General features: G+C 41.2%; 1 protein-coding gene and 1 long non-coding RNA gene across 14 annotated transcripts in view; one reads left to right on the top strand and one right to left on the bottom strand.

Moving 5' to 3' along the window:
- Positions 1-1,562, bottom strand: part of P4HA1 (prolyl 4-hydroxylase subunit alpha 1) — a 47,037-nt gene extending 45,475 nt beyond the window's left edge. For 10 of the 13 annotated variants that reach the window (XM_046942858.1, XM_046942856.1, XM_046942864.1 and 7 more), the window contains exons 1-2: positions 1,123-1,562; positions 252-412 (exon numbers count right to left, since the gene is read on the bottom strand). The gene's annotated coding sequence lies outside the window, so the exon portion shown is untranslated. Of the gene's footprint in view, positions 1-251; positions 413-1,013 lie in introns of all 13 variants that reach the window. The other 3 variants (XM_046942854.1, XM_046942855.1, XM_046942861.1) reach the window with 2 other exon arrangements.
- Positions 1,563-1,592: 30 nt separating this feature from the next.
- Positions 1,593-13,413, top strand: LOC107053649. Its single transcript, XR_001467087.4, has 3 exons — positions 1,593-7,789; positions 8,065-8,152; positions 10,624-13,413. It is a non-coding gene; the product is annotated as an uncharacterized LOC107053649 (long non-coding RNA).
- Positions 13,414-16,674: the final 3,261 nt, after the last annotated feature.

Here is a 16,674-nt window from a genome sequence, read left to right as displayed (position 1 = left end):
ACAGGAAGGAAGGTAACTCCTGCCGTGGGTAGGTGTGGCATCCCAACCCTAAACCACCAGAGTCCCCACATATTGCAACAGCTTAAAAGACAGTGCTCCCTCTTAAGCACAGCACTGTGCCCTGGGAAGACTTCTAGCTGAAAGAGTACCAGCTTTACTGCAGGTAACAGGAAAATGACTGAATACAACTAAGTTCCCCAGGCAGCCCAGAATCAGTACTGTTACAGAATACCAAGAAACCATACACATACCCACTGATGTGTTTATACACAGCTCTTTGAATGGGTTCTGCAGCAAGGAAATCCTCTGAATGGGCAAATAACAATTCTAATGCTTCTGAGATGGTTAGGCATTCAGCACATAGCTCCCACTGCTGCTCTTCGGTCTCTCACAGCAGAATGTGCAGCCCCCCCTTGCAAAAGAACACATGGCAAACAGAAACCTTTTCATCAGATGGAAGAACAGTCACACAAGCAATGCGAAGTTGTGTTTCATATATCAGAGAACCACGGAATGGCTTAGGTTGGAAGGGCTCTCGAAGCTCACCCAGCCCCAGCCTTGGGCTGGCTGCCCCCCAGCAGCTCAGGCTGCCCAGGGCCCCATCCATGGCACAGGGCATCTCCAGGTTCAGTCACATACATCTTTTTTCCCCTTAATACCAGCAACACTGAAAGTTTCCCTTCAGCTGGTGATGTACCTCAGGTGAACCCTCCAGCAGAACTGTGGGCACAGGCTGCAAACTCTCATGTGTGAGCACTCAAGAACACAGGAGGAAGAAGTGCAAGTGGCTACACAGGAGCCAGAGAGCTCAGCCTAACACCAGAAGGCTCCTGAGTAGAAGATTCTGTGTGGCAATATGCTTTGAAACCACGCTGTTGATCAAAGCAAGCCTTGAGCCCTGATCTCACCACCACCAACCAGGAAACCTGAATTCTCAGCAGCTAGAGATACGAGGGAGTTGAAAGAAAGAGCTACCCAACAGGCTGCGGTGGGCCACCTGCTCCTGTGTTCACCCTGTTCTCAGGACTCGCCAATACGGGAGAAAACCGGCCGCCTCTATCAGCAGGAACGCCTCGTCGTTTTCATCGACCCTGATCAAAGAGGAGCCGGTTTCGTACACACCTCCACGCGGGGCACTGCTGAAGGCACTCGCTGGGGGCAGGCCCCATCGCTGCGGGTTCCGGAGGATAACGCAGGCCGCCCTCCGCCCCACCAGGACCGCCCCGCACGGCCATCAGCTCCGGAGAGGCACGGGTGGTCTCCGGCACGAGCTATACAACGAACCACTCATCCTCCACGTTGTCCCAGCACAGCGCGGTGCCGCCGAGGAGCGTCTCCTGCCAGAACAGAATCACACAACCATTCCGGTTGGGAAAGCCCCCTCGGGGCCCCGCATCCCGCACACCGGCACGTACCGCAGCCGGAAGCGCTGCCAGATGGAGGCGCCCAGCAGCGGCTCCAGGCGCACCGCGGTGCCGTCGCCGCGGCCGAGAGGCGGTAGTGCGCGGCGTCTTCGGCCGGCGCGGTTCTTTCGCAGTCCTCCATCGCGCCGTGCCGCGCTCAACGCTCCGCCTCCCAGCTGCTCCTCCCGTCTCCCTGCCTCCTTAACCAAACGCTGAATTACCAAATGCTACTCCTAACGGTTTGCCCAGGCTCCGGCTAGAGGCCACTGTTAATCTCATCGGAGAGTGAGCTTCCAGAGGGCACAGATACATCACAGCTGATTTCGGGGGCTGCAGCCCATCACTGCAGGGTTTGACATGAAGGAATGATGCTGGTTTCTAAGCCAAGGCCTCTAATACCGTGTTCATCCTGGAGTTTGTCCTGGTACCTTAATTCTAACATGAATGAGGCTAACAAGAACAAGTGAGTTTGGTTATGGAAGGTGAGACATTCCTTGAAAAGTAGAACGCATATAAAGCTTGGGAGCTATGTAGCTACACCCCATAGTAGTGTTAGGGTCTGCTCCTGCTTTTATACAAGGCTGGATGCAGCACACCTTGCAGCACCACCCACTGCCAGAACCCAGCCCTGTCACACCCCCCTCCCAGAACTGCTGAGGGCCTTCAAGGTATGCATTACTGCAGGAAATGGATCATGGTCTGGACACCACAGAAAGAACCATCACCTTTCTATTGAGCTGTATTGATGGCAGTAATGCAGACAGCAGCCTTAGACTTTGCTTTAGAGCGGTATCATTTCAGAACATAGGTTTGTTTTTTTTTTTTAAGATATCAGAGCATAGCTGTGTTCTGTTCCCAGCTTACAGATAGCCTAGGTCATCTAGTTTTATGACAGAAACAAAGGGGGAAAATAGACAAATAATTCTTAAGCAGAACTAGGACTAAAAATTATATCCAGCTTACCAGAAGTAATCTGGGGGAAAATTAATGCCCTGCTTTACCCCTAGACAGCTTGCATCCTTGTAGCTACTGGACATATCAATATAGTAGGAAAAACATCACAACAAAGGCATGATGATGGAAAAACTAACACAATAGAAAGAAGCTACAAAAAAGGGGAAAAGATTGCTCACCAGCAACAGAAGATTCTATGATTACAAGGGAAAGCTCTCAAAAGGAGGGATCTCCAAAGAGAGATCATTCCTCACTGGCAGTCAGCCCTTAAATGAGGTCTAAGAGAGGTGCAGCCAGGCTCCACCCCTTTTGGTCACACACCTGAATTGCCTTCATCTGTGCTCCCAGGGCTGACTGGGTCCTTTCCCCAGGTGCTCAATCAGTGGTTCATGCCATTACTCAGCAGTTCCCATACAACCATCAAGGCCATCAGGAGTTGACGTTGATACAACTAAATACATGCCATGCTTTTTGCTTAAATGTTTCTTGAATAAATAATACACCCAGTGAAAACTTCTAGAGAAGCATTAGAAAGAGCTGTTCTATACCAGGGACTGTACTTTATCCTTATGGGTCCCTTCCGACTCAGAACGTTCTACACTTCTGATTTATTTATTTGTTTATTTTGTACAGAAGGAAAAGCCTACTTGTCTGTTTTTCTGTGATTGTGTTGTTGGCTTCTGTTTTATTTTTTTCTTCCTTTATTTCTCAACTCTGCCCTTCCCTGCCCCTCCCCTGCAACATGTGCATTTCAGTGAGTCTGAAATCTCGAAGGAATCAGATAACCCTTCTGTTACTCCAGCTGTTGATGGGAATTCATGGTCTGCATGTCTGAGTTACGCAGCCACCTCCACCGAGGACAGTTCCATCTTTTCTCAGGGCTATGACGTGACACCATTTCCAAGTGTTTCTTGTAACTTGAAACCTGATAATGGGTAGGAAAATGGAAAAGAGTCATCTCCGCTTTTGGCACTCGAGGTTTCTGTTTTGCCAGTCACCTTCCTTGTTTTTCTTCTTTGCCTCTCATTCTGTGTTTTCAGTTAAAAAACAGTGAAGTAAAATCTTTGGGAGAGATCTTTCAGTATCTCGTATTCGATCTTTTCCACTGAGAAAGAAATCTACCTGGTTGTGATCACTGGATGATTTCTGGGTTTTTGTTTTGTTTTGTTTTGTTTTTTGCTTTTTTGTTTTGTTTTGTTTTTTAATACATGTACACAATAGGAAGATGGTAAAAATCCTCAGGATGTAGAAGAAGAGCAGAGCATCTTTTGGAGAGCACTGGTAGATGAACTGCTCCAGTTGTCTCTGTAAGGACGATATTGTACTGCTCTCCTCAGGGCAAAGTTCTGCCTGAAAAGATTTCTTGAACACTAAAATATGTTGTTCAGGAATTGCTGTTAATTTTACTTGCTGGCAATCCTTTCTATAGCAATTACTATGGCCATAGCAGTCCTCTGTACATCACCTTTATATCTGTTCTTGATGCTGAAGCTTTGATTGTGAGTGCCAATAACATACACACAAAGTCTGTTATGAGCTTCCTTCCTCTCAGAACTCCCTTGTATTCACAAATACAAATTAAGGGAGAGCCATGTTGCTCCTATCCAAACTGCCTATCCCTGACACACCCAGCTGAAGCTGTCTCGAGCTCAGTGTTTCAGGAAGGAATTTCAATTTTTCATAAAATTTCTTTACTATTTTTAGCATTAATCGCGTGGACATCAGCAACACTTCTGTGAACCTGTCCTCCTTTTTGACTCAGACCTGCCTCAGAAGCTTAGAGTTTTCCAAACTATTACTAAGTGTTGCAGGCACTTTCCAAGTAATACGTAAGATCAGTGTGATGTTTATTCATGTTTCCCCCGTGTTCCAGAAAGACCTCTGTAGTGATCTTTAAAGCAAAACCTGTTGTAGTACGTCCAATTCTACCTCTAGTTCCCCATTTCTGTTGTCAAACCAGGTTGTTAAACTATGAGTGAGGGTGAGTTTCTCCTAATTTGCTCCACGCTCCCTGCATGTTGACTTTATTGGGACTTTTGCTTATGGAGGTCTTTCATTGCTGGGAGTTCCCTGGCATAGCATTTGCACGGTCATCAAGGCAAGGTGTATACTGACGCTAAGGACACCGGGCTGGCGGCAGAGCACAGGCCATTTCTCATACTATTTGGACTATTTGGACTTTTATAGGGTGTAACTTTTGGACTATCTCTGGCAGATGTAATGAAGAGAATTATGTTTCAAGTTGCACGTTGTTCACCATCAGGATTTCAATGTGAATAATAATAGGCACTTGTAGTTCACATGTAGCTTCATTTCTAAAATAGGAAATAGTATTTTCCTTAGAGAAAATCACCAGAATGATGAAGGTAAGTTCCGATTAAATAGGTTAATTAGGTTAATAGGTTAGACAGAGCAAAGATCAACAAAACTCAATTATTGAAGTTTCAAGACCAACAGAAAGAAGTATTGGCAGAGATTTTAAAGTACTAGTGTCTAGTCTCTGCGTGGTTTGGAACAGGTTCAGCTTCAGAAGATAATCTGAGAAATGAGTAGATGCAAAGGGCAGTCCTTAATGTTCTAATGCAGCAATTCAGGTTTTTCTGAGGAACCTTTCACTTCTCAGGAACGGGAATGGTGCTCACTTCTGAACTCAACTTTCTCATTCAGAGTCTTTTCCCTACCTTTGGAGGGGTATTCAGAGGGTTTTCCTAAATGACACTAATACATCCAAAGGGCTGAAAATGAGCAAGCATAATTGTCCTTTTATCTTTCATGTGCTGTCATCCTAACACAAATCCACAGGAATTTTGGCAGCTTTTTGTTGTTGTTGTTGTTGAGATGACACCACCAGTCTTCTGGAGAATTTCAAAGCATTTAAACTGATATATTTCACAAGTAATCACAGCTGCCATGCCCTTCCTAAAACTTACATAAAGATTTTAAAAGAGTATACGTAGCTCTGCATGTTTTTGAAACAAAATAAAGTTTATTATAGTTAAAGTGGAGACGTAGCGTGGGCTTTAGCTCCAATTGCATCATTAGTCCTGCCTACATTATTCAATATACTTCAGTTGTCATACGTATGTTGCAAAACCTAAAGTGTGCAGGGAACAAATCTGGCCATTAAATTTACATAACGCATAGTGACATTTCTCTGGACTGTGGGCAAACACAGGAAAAACAAAACTTACACTTCAGAAAGCCATCTACAAATGCAAGGAAAAAATAGATTAAGCACAAGGACTGTACTGTAAGAACTAGTGAGGAAAATCTTTTACTCCATTTTTAGGCAAGGTTTATTGCAGGTAACTGGACTGTAGAGTGTAAAAAGCTGAAATACCAGCTTGGAGTTTTAGGAAGAAGATAAAAAGCTTTAAGACATTATTTGAGGTTGATTAAACATGTCAACAGTGTGGAAGAAAAGAGCGCAAAGCCCTTATAAGTGCAAACATAAAATATTGCAAGTGTTATGGTATTAGATAAAATAAAACATAAAAATAATTTCAGGTCTGCATCCTGGCTACTAAAACTGCACTTATTTTCCATTTGCAATACTATCATTTAAGGATATAAAGACTTTTATTTTAAGGGAGATTAAGCAGGATACAACAGGAAGTCAAGCACTAAACAGTTGTGATGCCATATTGTTGTTTAAAAGAGGGATTAAGTAGCATAGAGGAAAGGCTAAGTCAGGGCTCAAACGAGTGATTGAGCACCTGGTGGGAAGGCAGGGCCAACCCAGGGGAGCTCAGGTGCATGTAATGTAGCTAAATGACTGGGAGTGGTGGACCCGGGATATACCCCTTCCCAGCCCTCATTTAAGGGTTGGCAGTGGAAGGATGGGTATCTCTTGTTGGAGGTCCCTGTGAATCTATAGTCTTCTGAAGGTAAGTGGGGTTTTCCCCTTTCTTTTGTTTTTGTGCCTGTAGCTGTTGTGTTTGAGCAAATCCTCACTTGCTGGGGCCTGGGACCTTGCTGCTCTGCTGTTGTTGCTGTGCTTTCTTTCTGTTGTGTTGTATGTTCACATACAGCTCTTAAGTAAAGTTGAGTTTTAGATAAGTTCACCCTGCTTAATTTCTCTCTGGGAGGAAGTGTAAAGGTTGAGTGAATAATTAAGTGAATTCAGTTTCAGTCTGTACTAAACAGATGTAACTTGCTGAGACAAACTGCTGATGTATTGAACTTCTCTTGTACAGGAATCTGCTGAGTAACTTATTCAAAATACCATATGGGTAAATGCTCTGTTAAACCCAATCTCTTTTAGAGAGAAGCTGAAGCAGTAAACAGTTGAGAGGATTTTGTTTTTCCTGTCAAGTACAAGTTTCATTCTATTTTTTTTTTAGGATCAGAGCTTCTGTCTCTGTCAGTTTAGATAAATCTTCATATTTATTTAGTCTGCTATGTGGAAAAAATGTTGATTGAACTGCTGTGTATGTTACAGAAGCACCTGAGGATGCTGTCTGCCTCTTTCTAATGCTTTTAATGGTATGTTTTTTTTTTCTCCCTAATGAAAACAAGGTGTAAAAGAGATGTTGAAATACTGTCTGCAATGAAGAGAAATTACCTGGACACCTTTCAGCAGAAATTGCTGTGTGCAAGCTGATGTCTTTTTCCTTCTACAAAGGATTTTAACAACCTTGTTGCATAGGACTTAAAGAAATCAAATGTATGGACTTTTTTCTGTATATGCTTTTGTGAATTTCCTGCTGTCTTGCTCTGTGGCCTTTTTGAAATTAAGAGTTTTGGTATTTGTGCTCCTGACTAAAATTAATGTGAGACATAGTTTGAATACCTATAGTTAATTGTTCTTTTACACACTCTGCCTTGAAAATAGTTTTTATTTGTGTAGGGGGCACGGTATGCATTTATGAAAGTTAATCTCCATAATTAACAAAGCCTTCTCCTATTGTCTATTAAACTTTCTTGAACTCTTCACATGGTTGAGCAGAGGTTAGAAAAGATTGAAGTTATCCGAGAATCTTCTGTCAAATAATCTCTGTATGTAGAAGGGTATGTACACATAGGATAGGAATTTCAACTAACAGAGCAGAGTCAGTAAGATTTTGCTCACTTAGTTTGTTCCACTTTGTATCTTGATTCTTATTTGTCAAGTCTTAATGAAGCCTTAATGTGTTCTAAACAAGCATGTAGAAACTTGCTGTTTCTTTGAGAAATTGTGTTAATGATCCCTGCACGCTCCTTTTGCACAATGAGCTGTCTGTCCCCCGAGAGGGACAAAAATACTCTCCGGACTTTTGAGTTCTTCTAGGATATCTTCCAGCACAATTGGTTCAGCCCATATTTACAGGAAGGAATATGGTTGCTTATGCTGATGTTCATATGCAATTACTTGGATGCAAGGCTTCTTGTGCTGTGAACGTACGAGGCTGCCAAGCAGAGAGCACATGAAAAAGTAATTGTTTGTTTGGATGGTAAGTACTAAACTATATTCTAGAGCTATGATATTTGCAACCTTGCTGTTTGATATTGATCAAAAAGCCTTAGAAGCAACCGGTTTGGTGCTTTTATTTCTTTTCAAAGCGTATCTCTCTAAATTGCTTGTAATGTAATCAGAAAGCGCTGACCCACAGCCTATGTAAATGTCACAAATAATAGGTTCCAGCTCAGTGAATCTTCAGCTGGAGACAAGCTGGAGTGCTAGTATGTGGATTACCTCATTCTGTTTTCTCCATGTTCTTCTTTGTAGGTGTGGCACGATACCGCAGCTCTTCAAAGCATTATGTGCACAGTACAGATACAGATGTCCCGAGTGTTTCACCTCATTCACCCAACTGGTAAGTGTCCTTCACATATTCTTCAAAATTTAAGTACTCAGAGCAAAAAATGGGTGAACTAGTGTGGAACGTTACTTGTGAATACAGAGAAGATTTGTAAAGCTTCAATGTTACCGTTTTCATTCCATGGAAAGTTGTGGTGTTAATGTGAATCACTAGAACAACTCCATGCACAGCAAAAGTCTACTTTCTGGTGTTAATTTTTCTCCTTGATTCTCACTTTAGCACACTTCAGATTTCAGCGTGACTTCTACAAGGGCAACAGAAACTGTGTGGTAGTGACAGTGTAATGAAGAAGGTAGAAAAACCAAACAAGATCCAGATATTATCTAACAGCTATTAACTTTACCAGCATCGTGTCACAAAACTATTATCTCATGATAAGAAAGCACTGGAAAGTATTGCTGATCTTTCATGCGAAAAAATGCATCGTTTTCTTTCAGTAGATGTAGTGTATCCCCCTCTGCAGTACATAGGGAGAGGTACAGAGTACATCTATCATAGCTCTTTACAAAGTGCTTGCCCTACAATTGCATAGTGTTCCTGTGTGAGATATTAAGATATGCTCACATAGCCTTGTAGTGATAGAAAAAAATCTTTCTCATTTTTCACACAAACTCCAAAGATATACAGAGCAGTAATGAACTGTGGTGCCTCTGGGTTTTTAAAAATACTGTAATTTTTGACTTGCTGAGACTCCAAGGTCATATATTCCGATTTGCTCTCAGACAGAGGAATATAGCTTTGCTAAGGTTAAGTGGGGTAACAGGTCTCTTTGGGAGAGGAAAAATATATTCTCTAGAATACTTTCATGTCACTCATAACATGTGATAACAACATGTAATTGAATCACAAACACCTATGTATTTATGGTAGGTGTTGGAAGGAAATGTTGCCTTCTCTGTGGCTAGACACTGGGGAAATGTCTAGGGAATACATTTGAGGATGGAAAAAAGAAAGGACAGGGAGGGTTAAGATATGGCTGCCCGTCCAAACGGGAATGAACGTATTTTTTTGAAACAGTACTGAGTTCAGATTGTATGTTTACATAGTGATGTAGCATGCAGAGGTTCAGTTGTTTGAAAAGAGGATCTGTTCACTGGAAGTAACTGGGACTTTTTCCCTCGGGCTATGGGAAGGCTAGGAACAGTAAAAAACATTATCTTCTTCCAGAAGGCCTTGAAAAACTGTTGGAAAAGTGATACCTCCTATGGAAGCTTTGCTGGTAATTCAGATGTTCGTGATATGCGAATCTTAACTTTAGAAGTAGTGCTTGACTGGATTTGCTGCAGTGTTTTGGGTGAGGGACTGCAGTTTATGATGTTCTGTGAACTATGAACATGAGTAAGGTGTGCTCATCAGAAAAGACTTGTTTATTGTTCCTTAACAGAGCTGAGCTTGTCCATCATCTCACGGATCTGTCTTTCATATACCTTTTTTCAATTACTTCAAAACTATTTGTGGTTAGAGTGTAGTACATCAGTGCATGAATCCAAGTAGAACTCTATGGAGCAGTGATAATATCCATTTTCATGTTTCCCTAATACAAAATCATGGAATTGTAGGTGCTGGAAGGGACCTCCAGTGATAGAGTCCTGCCTCCTGCAAAGCAGGCATATTGGTGCGGAACTTCCTATCCCGCACTTAATGGCTGTTAGAATTATTGATAGAAATCAGTTTCATATTTAACTTATTTTTATATTGTTTTTATTTTAAAATTTATAATATTAATTATATTTAAAGAACTGGTGTTAATGCTGCAGCAAAACAACAGAAACAGCGCATCTTTAGTAAATCTTACAATGTTACAATGAATCCTTGAATGCTATGAACCAAGTTTTAAAGTGTCCTTCTCCACTAAGGTGAAAGGGGAAAAGGTACTCAATCTGTTTCTGCTCCATTGCAACAGTTTGTTTGTTTTTCCCCCAGGGTAAGAAAGCAATCAGATTGCTGAACTTATCAGTGATTGTGTTTTCACCACCTTTCATGTGCTTAAGTTTGGGGTAATGTGTTAGAGGTGGGGAGTGGAGATAAGGGCATAAAACCTTTCAGTTTTGAACTAGCTATTTAAAGGGAACTTTTGGTCGTTGGTTCATGGTGGTTTTTTTCATTTATTTTTGCTGACTTTTTTGTTATACAGCTTGTAAGATTTCCTTTAGCTTTGTCCTTGACTGTGTTGAATTGCTGGTGAGTTGTCTGCCTTGTTATAGCCTTGTTGTACCAAGTGCTCAAAATAATGGCCTTTTCAAGCGTACACAGTACCACTTCCTGAGGAGGGAGTGAAATTTAATTCATAGTCTCTCTGAAATTCAGTTGGAAGTGAGAAGACTTAAATGCATGGCACACTCTAAATTGGGCTCACCCAAAGGGGGTGTTAACTGTGGAACTGATTCTTATGCTGTGTTGTTAGTCTTACTTGTTTTTTTTTTTTTGCCAGTGCCTGTAGCTTATTCTTTCCTTACCTTTTTCAGCACTTGAAGATGTCCTTGGAATGAGGAACACTTCAAAGATTCAAGTCCAAGTTTCAAGTTCATTGTGGTTGTTGAAGAGCACCAGTGTTTAAGCACTTTACTCCAGGCCTCTCTTTGGTTCTGAAAGCATCAGATAACAGCTGCAAGCTTTAAAAAGCAGCTGGATATAAGTGATGTACCCTATAATCTGTTCAAAGCCTTTTGTACTGTAACACTTCTGTCTTTGAAACCAATAATCTCTTTTTTTTTTTGTTTCAAACTTTTTGATGGATTATGTTTCTTGGAATTGCCCAGACTCTCCAAACTGAGGTTTGTTTTGAGGAACTGTAGGGGCTGGGTTTTAATTTGTCCCAGTTTTCTCCTCTTGCTGTATTATGCAAGCTTCTCATTTTGTGTTTATACCATTAAGATATTGCTTAGGAATACTATTACTTGAATAGTTCTGGAGATCAAATTGCCCATGGAAATACCACATGCGATAATGCTGTTATACTCTGATTATATTATATGCTATTGTGTATTGTAATTAGACATATTTTAAAATAGTATCCCCTAAGGCCAATGAAATCATGTAATTCACAACTACTAGGTTATCCTAAGCAGTCTGAAGGTTCTGGATGAGTAGACCAGCTCCTGGAAGTCAGTTTTGTGGGAGACCTATTGGACAACCCTGTGGCGAAAGCTGCTGGCAGCTACTACTGTCTGGGAAATTGGTTATATAATGTGTGATGGAGTTTAAAGGGCCCAAGGGTAGCATTTTCCTAATGATAGGGAATAAAACTGCCCATAGGAATACTGAGGAGCTGGAGGTAGGAAGCGGTTCCAGTGTTGAGAATGTTTTGTCGTAGTTCTGACTGTAAGTCTTCTCTCAGGAAGAGAGGTGGAGTGGTTGGATATGTTTGTAGCTGCATGCTGTTATCTAAAACTACTTGTATTTTTTATGTAGACAATACTTTGGAGCAATTTCTATGAAGTTATGTGTTAAGCATTGTTATTAATTGTAAGCAGTTGTTTGTAATGCTTTGAACTAAGTAAAATCACCTTCAGGTGATTTTTCTTTTTTTCCCCACTAGTATTGCTTCTACACATCCATAATGGTACTATGCTGATACAACCTATCTGAATGAAGTGAAATAATGCTTCCTTTGCAGTGTTCAGAGTGCAGGCCTTAATCATCCTTAATTTCTAAGTCTAATCCTCAAGTTAGAACAAGTATTTTTTTAATCTTCTTGTGCAACAGATAAGCTTCTTGTAGAACCACTATTGCTGAATGAGAAATACCACCCTGGATGTTTTGCAGCCCTCTCAGGGTGACTGAGGAAACTGTTAAAGACATGGAAGTGGATTGCTACTTGTGGCATACTAGCATGTAACACCGATCTGTAACAGTAACTCCATCACTAAAAATCTTGGCAGGAATGGTTGTGGTAACTGAAGTGTAATGTAAATGTATCAAAATGATAGGAATTAATTTTGAATTACACTTTCATTTAGTTTTGTTCTAATAACTTAATTTTACTAGTAAAGAGTTTAAAACTAAGAACTTCAAGGCACGTTTTCACAAGTTTGTTCTTGAAACTTGGGGAAATAATCTCCGTGCTCCTGATCTGTGTAGGAGTTCTTGCATGAGGAGTAGTGGATTGAGTTCCCTCAGGTTTAATGCCAGAGTTAACTGAAAGCCCAGAGACAAAAGCTTTGTCGTTGTTTCTGAGGCTGCACTTCTGATTCATTCTGTTCGCTAATTCACTGTGTCTTGAGAATGCTGATCCCAGATCAGAATATGAGCTTGAAAATGCTGTAACATTAAAATCACAGTTGAGATAGTGGGTATATTTCTGCTCCATCTATAGTGTTCAAGACTAATAGGCTTGTTTTTTTTTCCAACCCACTATAGTAAGATAATTCAGCAGAAACTTCTAATTAGCTTTTATATTTTACTCCAATGCTGCTGTTGTCTATAGGGCAGTAGAAGTAAGCTGTTTTACAGAGTTTATACTGTCTGTGGTATTAGATCTACAGAATTTAATACAGTGCTCTGCTGTCTCACTATAATCTTGCTGTGGTTTCCCCCCCCCCACACACACACGCACATCTTAGTAAATAAATCCAAATGCAGAATTGAATAGTTAAAACCTCTTATGTGGCAACTGATCATGCTGAATGACCCAGCAAAAAAAGTCCTGAGCTTGATGAATGAAAAATATACCTGTAAAGAGAACTTCATCTTGTTTCAGTGATTTTACCTTAAGTGTGTTTCTAAACTCCTTGTGATAGCGTGTCTAACACTTGTGAATTTAAATGTGAAGATTAAGATTCTACTTAGCCCTTCTTGTAATGTCATTGCTAATGAGGAATTTCCAGAGCTGTGTCATGGTTCTTATTTTTTATTGGTATTCCAGATCACAACATCATATAGTGTACTGGGAGTTAAAGTGTTAATGCTCCAGTCCTGTGGATCATTGCTACTTCTGGGTATAGCTGCCTCGGAAGAGGAGGAGAACTACATACCCCAGAGGACTGTTCACTGTTTAGTTTCTGGTTTTCATTCAGAGGGAAAGACAAAACTGTTCACAGACCAAGATGTTCCCTCTTCCCTTTCTTCTCATCTCTGCAGTGTGTGTGCTCCCCAGCTGTCTTGTCTGCAGCATTAGAGTAAGGCCTTCAGTTTTTTGGACACATTTAATTTGTTTAGTATTCATTTTATTTATTGGCCTCAATTACAATTCTATTGTATTATTTTGTGTTACCTCGCATTCTGATATCATATTTAGTAAATTAACTTTCCTCCTCAGATTGTTGTTGCTGTTTTATTTTTAAGTTTGTCTCCCAATCCTTTCCCCTTGCCCCCTTTCCTGGGGTGTGGGTTTGTGTGTCTGTTTGCCCCATTAGTCATGGAACCAGGCCAAACCAGCCCACAAACTGTTTAATGTAGGTACAAGGAAAGCTTTCATGCACTGCAGTTTTGCAGAATCTCTGGAGCAAATACCACTATTAAGTGACACGCAAATAAACCCACAACCCTCAAAAGCTGGAATACTAGTGCCTCGTACTGACACCAGAAAATGATGCATCCCTGGTAAAGACAAAACTGGATCTTGCTCAAAACACCTCGATCCTGCCTTTTCTGTGCCACAGCTCTAAAACACTTCTCTCCCCTAAGCAAACAGCTACACAACTTGAAAATAATGCCAAATGTTCAGTAGGTCAGGTAGAATGAAAGTCACAGAAGCAGATACTGTCCACCAGTGTTACTGTAGGAGTTAGTAAAAGTGAAAGTTCTACAGATGTCTCAGTAAATTATGCTCTCTTTGAAGCCATGCACAGAACAGTTGAGGAATAAACAGTAACTTTAAGATGATTTGATTATAGAAATATAATGCAGATGCATTGGTTACATTCTAGTTAGAGGGTCAGGTCAATTAGACGAGGGCTTGAAGATGAGCACCTAGGTGCTACAATACCATGAATAAGCTCATTCTCCTTTCATATACCCCCCCAAACCATCAGGTCCCAATCAAAACACATTGAGGAAAACACACTGAGGAAGTGAAGGTGGTGTGTTATTTAGGTGAAGTCAGATTCTAAGGCTAACCAACAATAGTCAGATTTACAAAAACTATTTCTAGTGTGTCAAGCATAGCAAGGTCAGGTATCAAACTTGGCGCTGCATGTACCAGAACTGCTATTTTGACTATGGTGCAGGTCAAGATTCATCACGTCATGCCTCCTGTCACCAGCACCGTTATTTCTGTATCAAGACCACTACAGCATTACATCCACCTCTTGCTAGAAATATGAGAGACAACACCCATAAAGATCATTGCCAGTTTGCCTGGAGGAAAACAATCAGCACGAACAAGAAGCAAAGCAGTACTCGGCTTTCTCCTTTACCGACTTTGAGTCAGCCACCTCAATGGCCAGATTAGCTCAGCACTTTCAGTTGGCTTTTGACTGCTAATGAGCAATCTGGCATGTAAATATCACCTCTGTTACATATTTGTTCTCAAGAATATACGAACCTAGGTATAGCCACACTCTTCCTGTCTATACATCTTTTACCCTTAATCTAAGTACGGTTCCATTTTACCAAGACTGTTGTAGCAAGAATAAAGCTGGTTATTGCATGCATCCCAAAAGAAATTGAGGTAAACTACTTAAATAACTCGTGTAATTAAGCACTTAATGAAAATGGGTCTTTGAGCACTCAGCTTGAAACAGGGAGATGTGTTTTTTTCATTCCATATCACAGTTTTCCAATACAAAAATATCATTTGTGTCATTACAGCAGAAGTTTTCCAGGATCAGTACTGTGGGGAATATCACATAGCATATGATACTACATATAGCAAATGTCCGAGCTACGATAAGTAGCTCAGAGCAGCAGCAGTCACATTCCTCTGTTCCAGTCAGCCATGCTCTGGGACGATTCTCAGTGCTCCTAATGAAAGCAGACTGTGGTTAAATAACACCCAGGTCAAGTTTAAGGAATGCTTAAAGTTCATCGGAAATCGCTGCCCGACTCTGGTGAAATTCCCCAGAGCAGCTTGACTCAGCTTCCATCTTCTAAGAACGACTGCATCGCTTTACAGTTTGAAATGTATGTCTGCTCAACCGCTATTCAATCTATTCTAGGAAAATTAACGTTAAAATAAGAACTTGTCTTGCTTGCGCTCACTGCTATAAACCATCAATTCTTTTATGTGGACATTAACTCAAAAACTCATAACTTGTCTCACTGGTTTATTTTTAATCGAATTTAAATGCATATGGATTACAAAAAGGACACTTAAAAAGCATGGAATGGGGACACAGAATCATACTTCATAAAGGCATCTGCTACTTCTTACCAGGTGGAATTGGCCTCTCGATGCAGTTCAAGTAGAAGTCAATAAGAACTTTTCTCCTTTCGCTTCAGGGATAATGACTGAGCAACAACAAATAGCTTAGGAAAAAACTGATCAGGTTATGGAAGGCCCAAGGAGCACATTCTGTTTTATGTACTATAGCTTCTGGAGGCTATAAATCACCCGGTGGTTTGTAGGCGCAAAGCGGCCTGAGAGGAACCCACCACAACTTCTTTGGGCCTCTGGGTCTGATTCTATAGCCCAGGACCTCTTTCCTTTGAACCTACTTGCCCTTTCACAGACGGTAGGTTCTGAAAGCAAGGGATGTGTGTAAATAATTCATTTACAAGCCGAGTAGTTGTATGTGCTAGTAACCAATCAGTGGAGTTTACAAATACATTAACTAGCTAGCTTTGGGAGGAAAACAGCAGGCAAATGTTTTCACAAACTGTTCCAAAAGCTATTTTTGCACGGGAAGATCTTTGTCATCATTTTTCTTAATCTCGCCAAGCCAGAAGCGTGATGAGAAAGCACTGGGTTTTATTGCTTAGAACAGTGGACTATCATTGCTAACAAAACTTTCTATTTGCAACTTAGGTGATCCACTGTGAAACCATCTAGTGTTTGTAATGCCGGATTACAGACTGCTTCATGGAAAAGTTTAGACTTTTCCAAAGTCTAGTTTTGGGTGACGGCCCTTAGGAGTGTTTAACACCCACGTTTCCTCCAAGTACCTTCTCGTTCTGACTGAGGAGTCAGAGGAACTCTTGAGCTCATCCTTTGCACACAACTAATAGCAACTCAAAGCTCAGTTCGGATGTTTACATACGTGAGGTGAGGTGTGTTTCCTGAGACTCCAACGAAGCGCTCGCTCAAAGAAATATAAGCTCCTTCCTCACTGTACTTCAGCCAGTTCAACAACTAGAAGCATTGTTTAAAAACTGCTTCACTGATTAAAACATGCAACTGTTTGTAAAGGAGCAACAGCTCACGTGAATAGCTGTAAGCTCTGTGCTACGACACTCTTCGTCTCCCAGAAGAATTCCCTTATAACGTTTGAGTAAATGCAAGGGCTTTGCTCACCTGCGAGATGACCTGGCACTGAACTGCTGCTTCTCCCTGAGTATCGTTACGGTGTATCGCATACCCACAGCAGGACACCTCGCCTCACTCTGCACATTCAGATCTCCTTACTTTTCCCATCTGA

Source organism: Gallus gallus, chromosome 6 (genome assembly GCF_016699485.2).
Source record: "Gallus gallus isolate bGalGal1 chromosome 6, bGalGal1.mat.broiler.GRCg7b, whole genome shotgun sequence".
In the NCBI taxonomy this organism is placed as follows: Eukaryota; Metazoa; Chordata; class Aves; order Galliformes; family Phasianidae; genus Gallus; species Gallus gallus.
The sequence above is the reverse complement of the archived record's forward strand: the minus strand, read 5'-3'. Positions and strand labels throughout refer to the sequence as shown.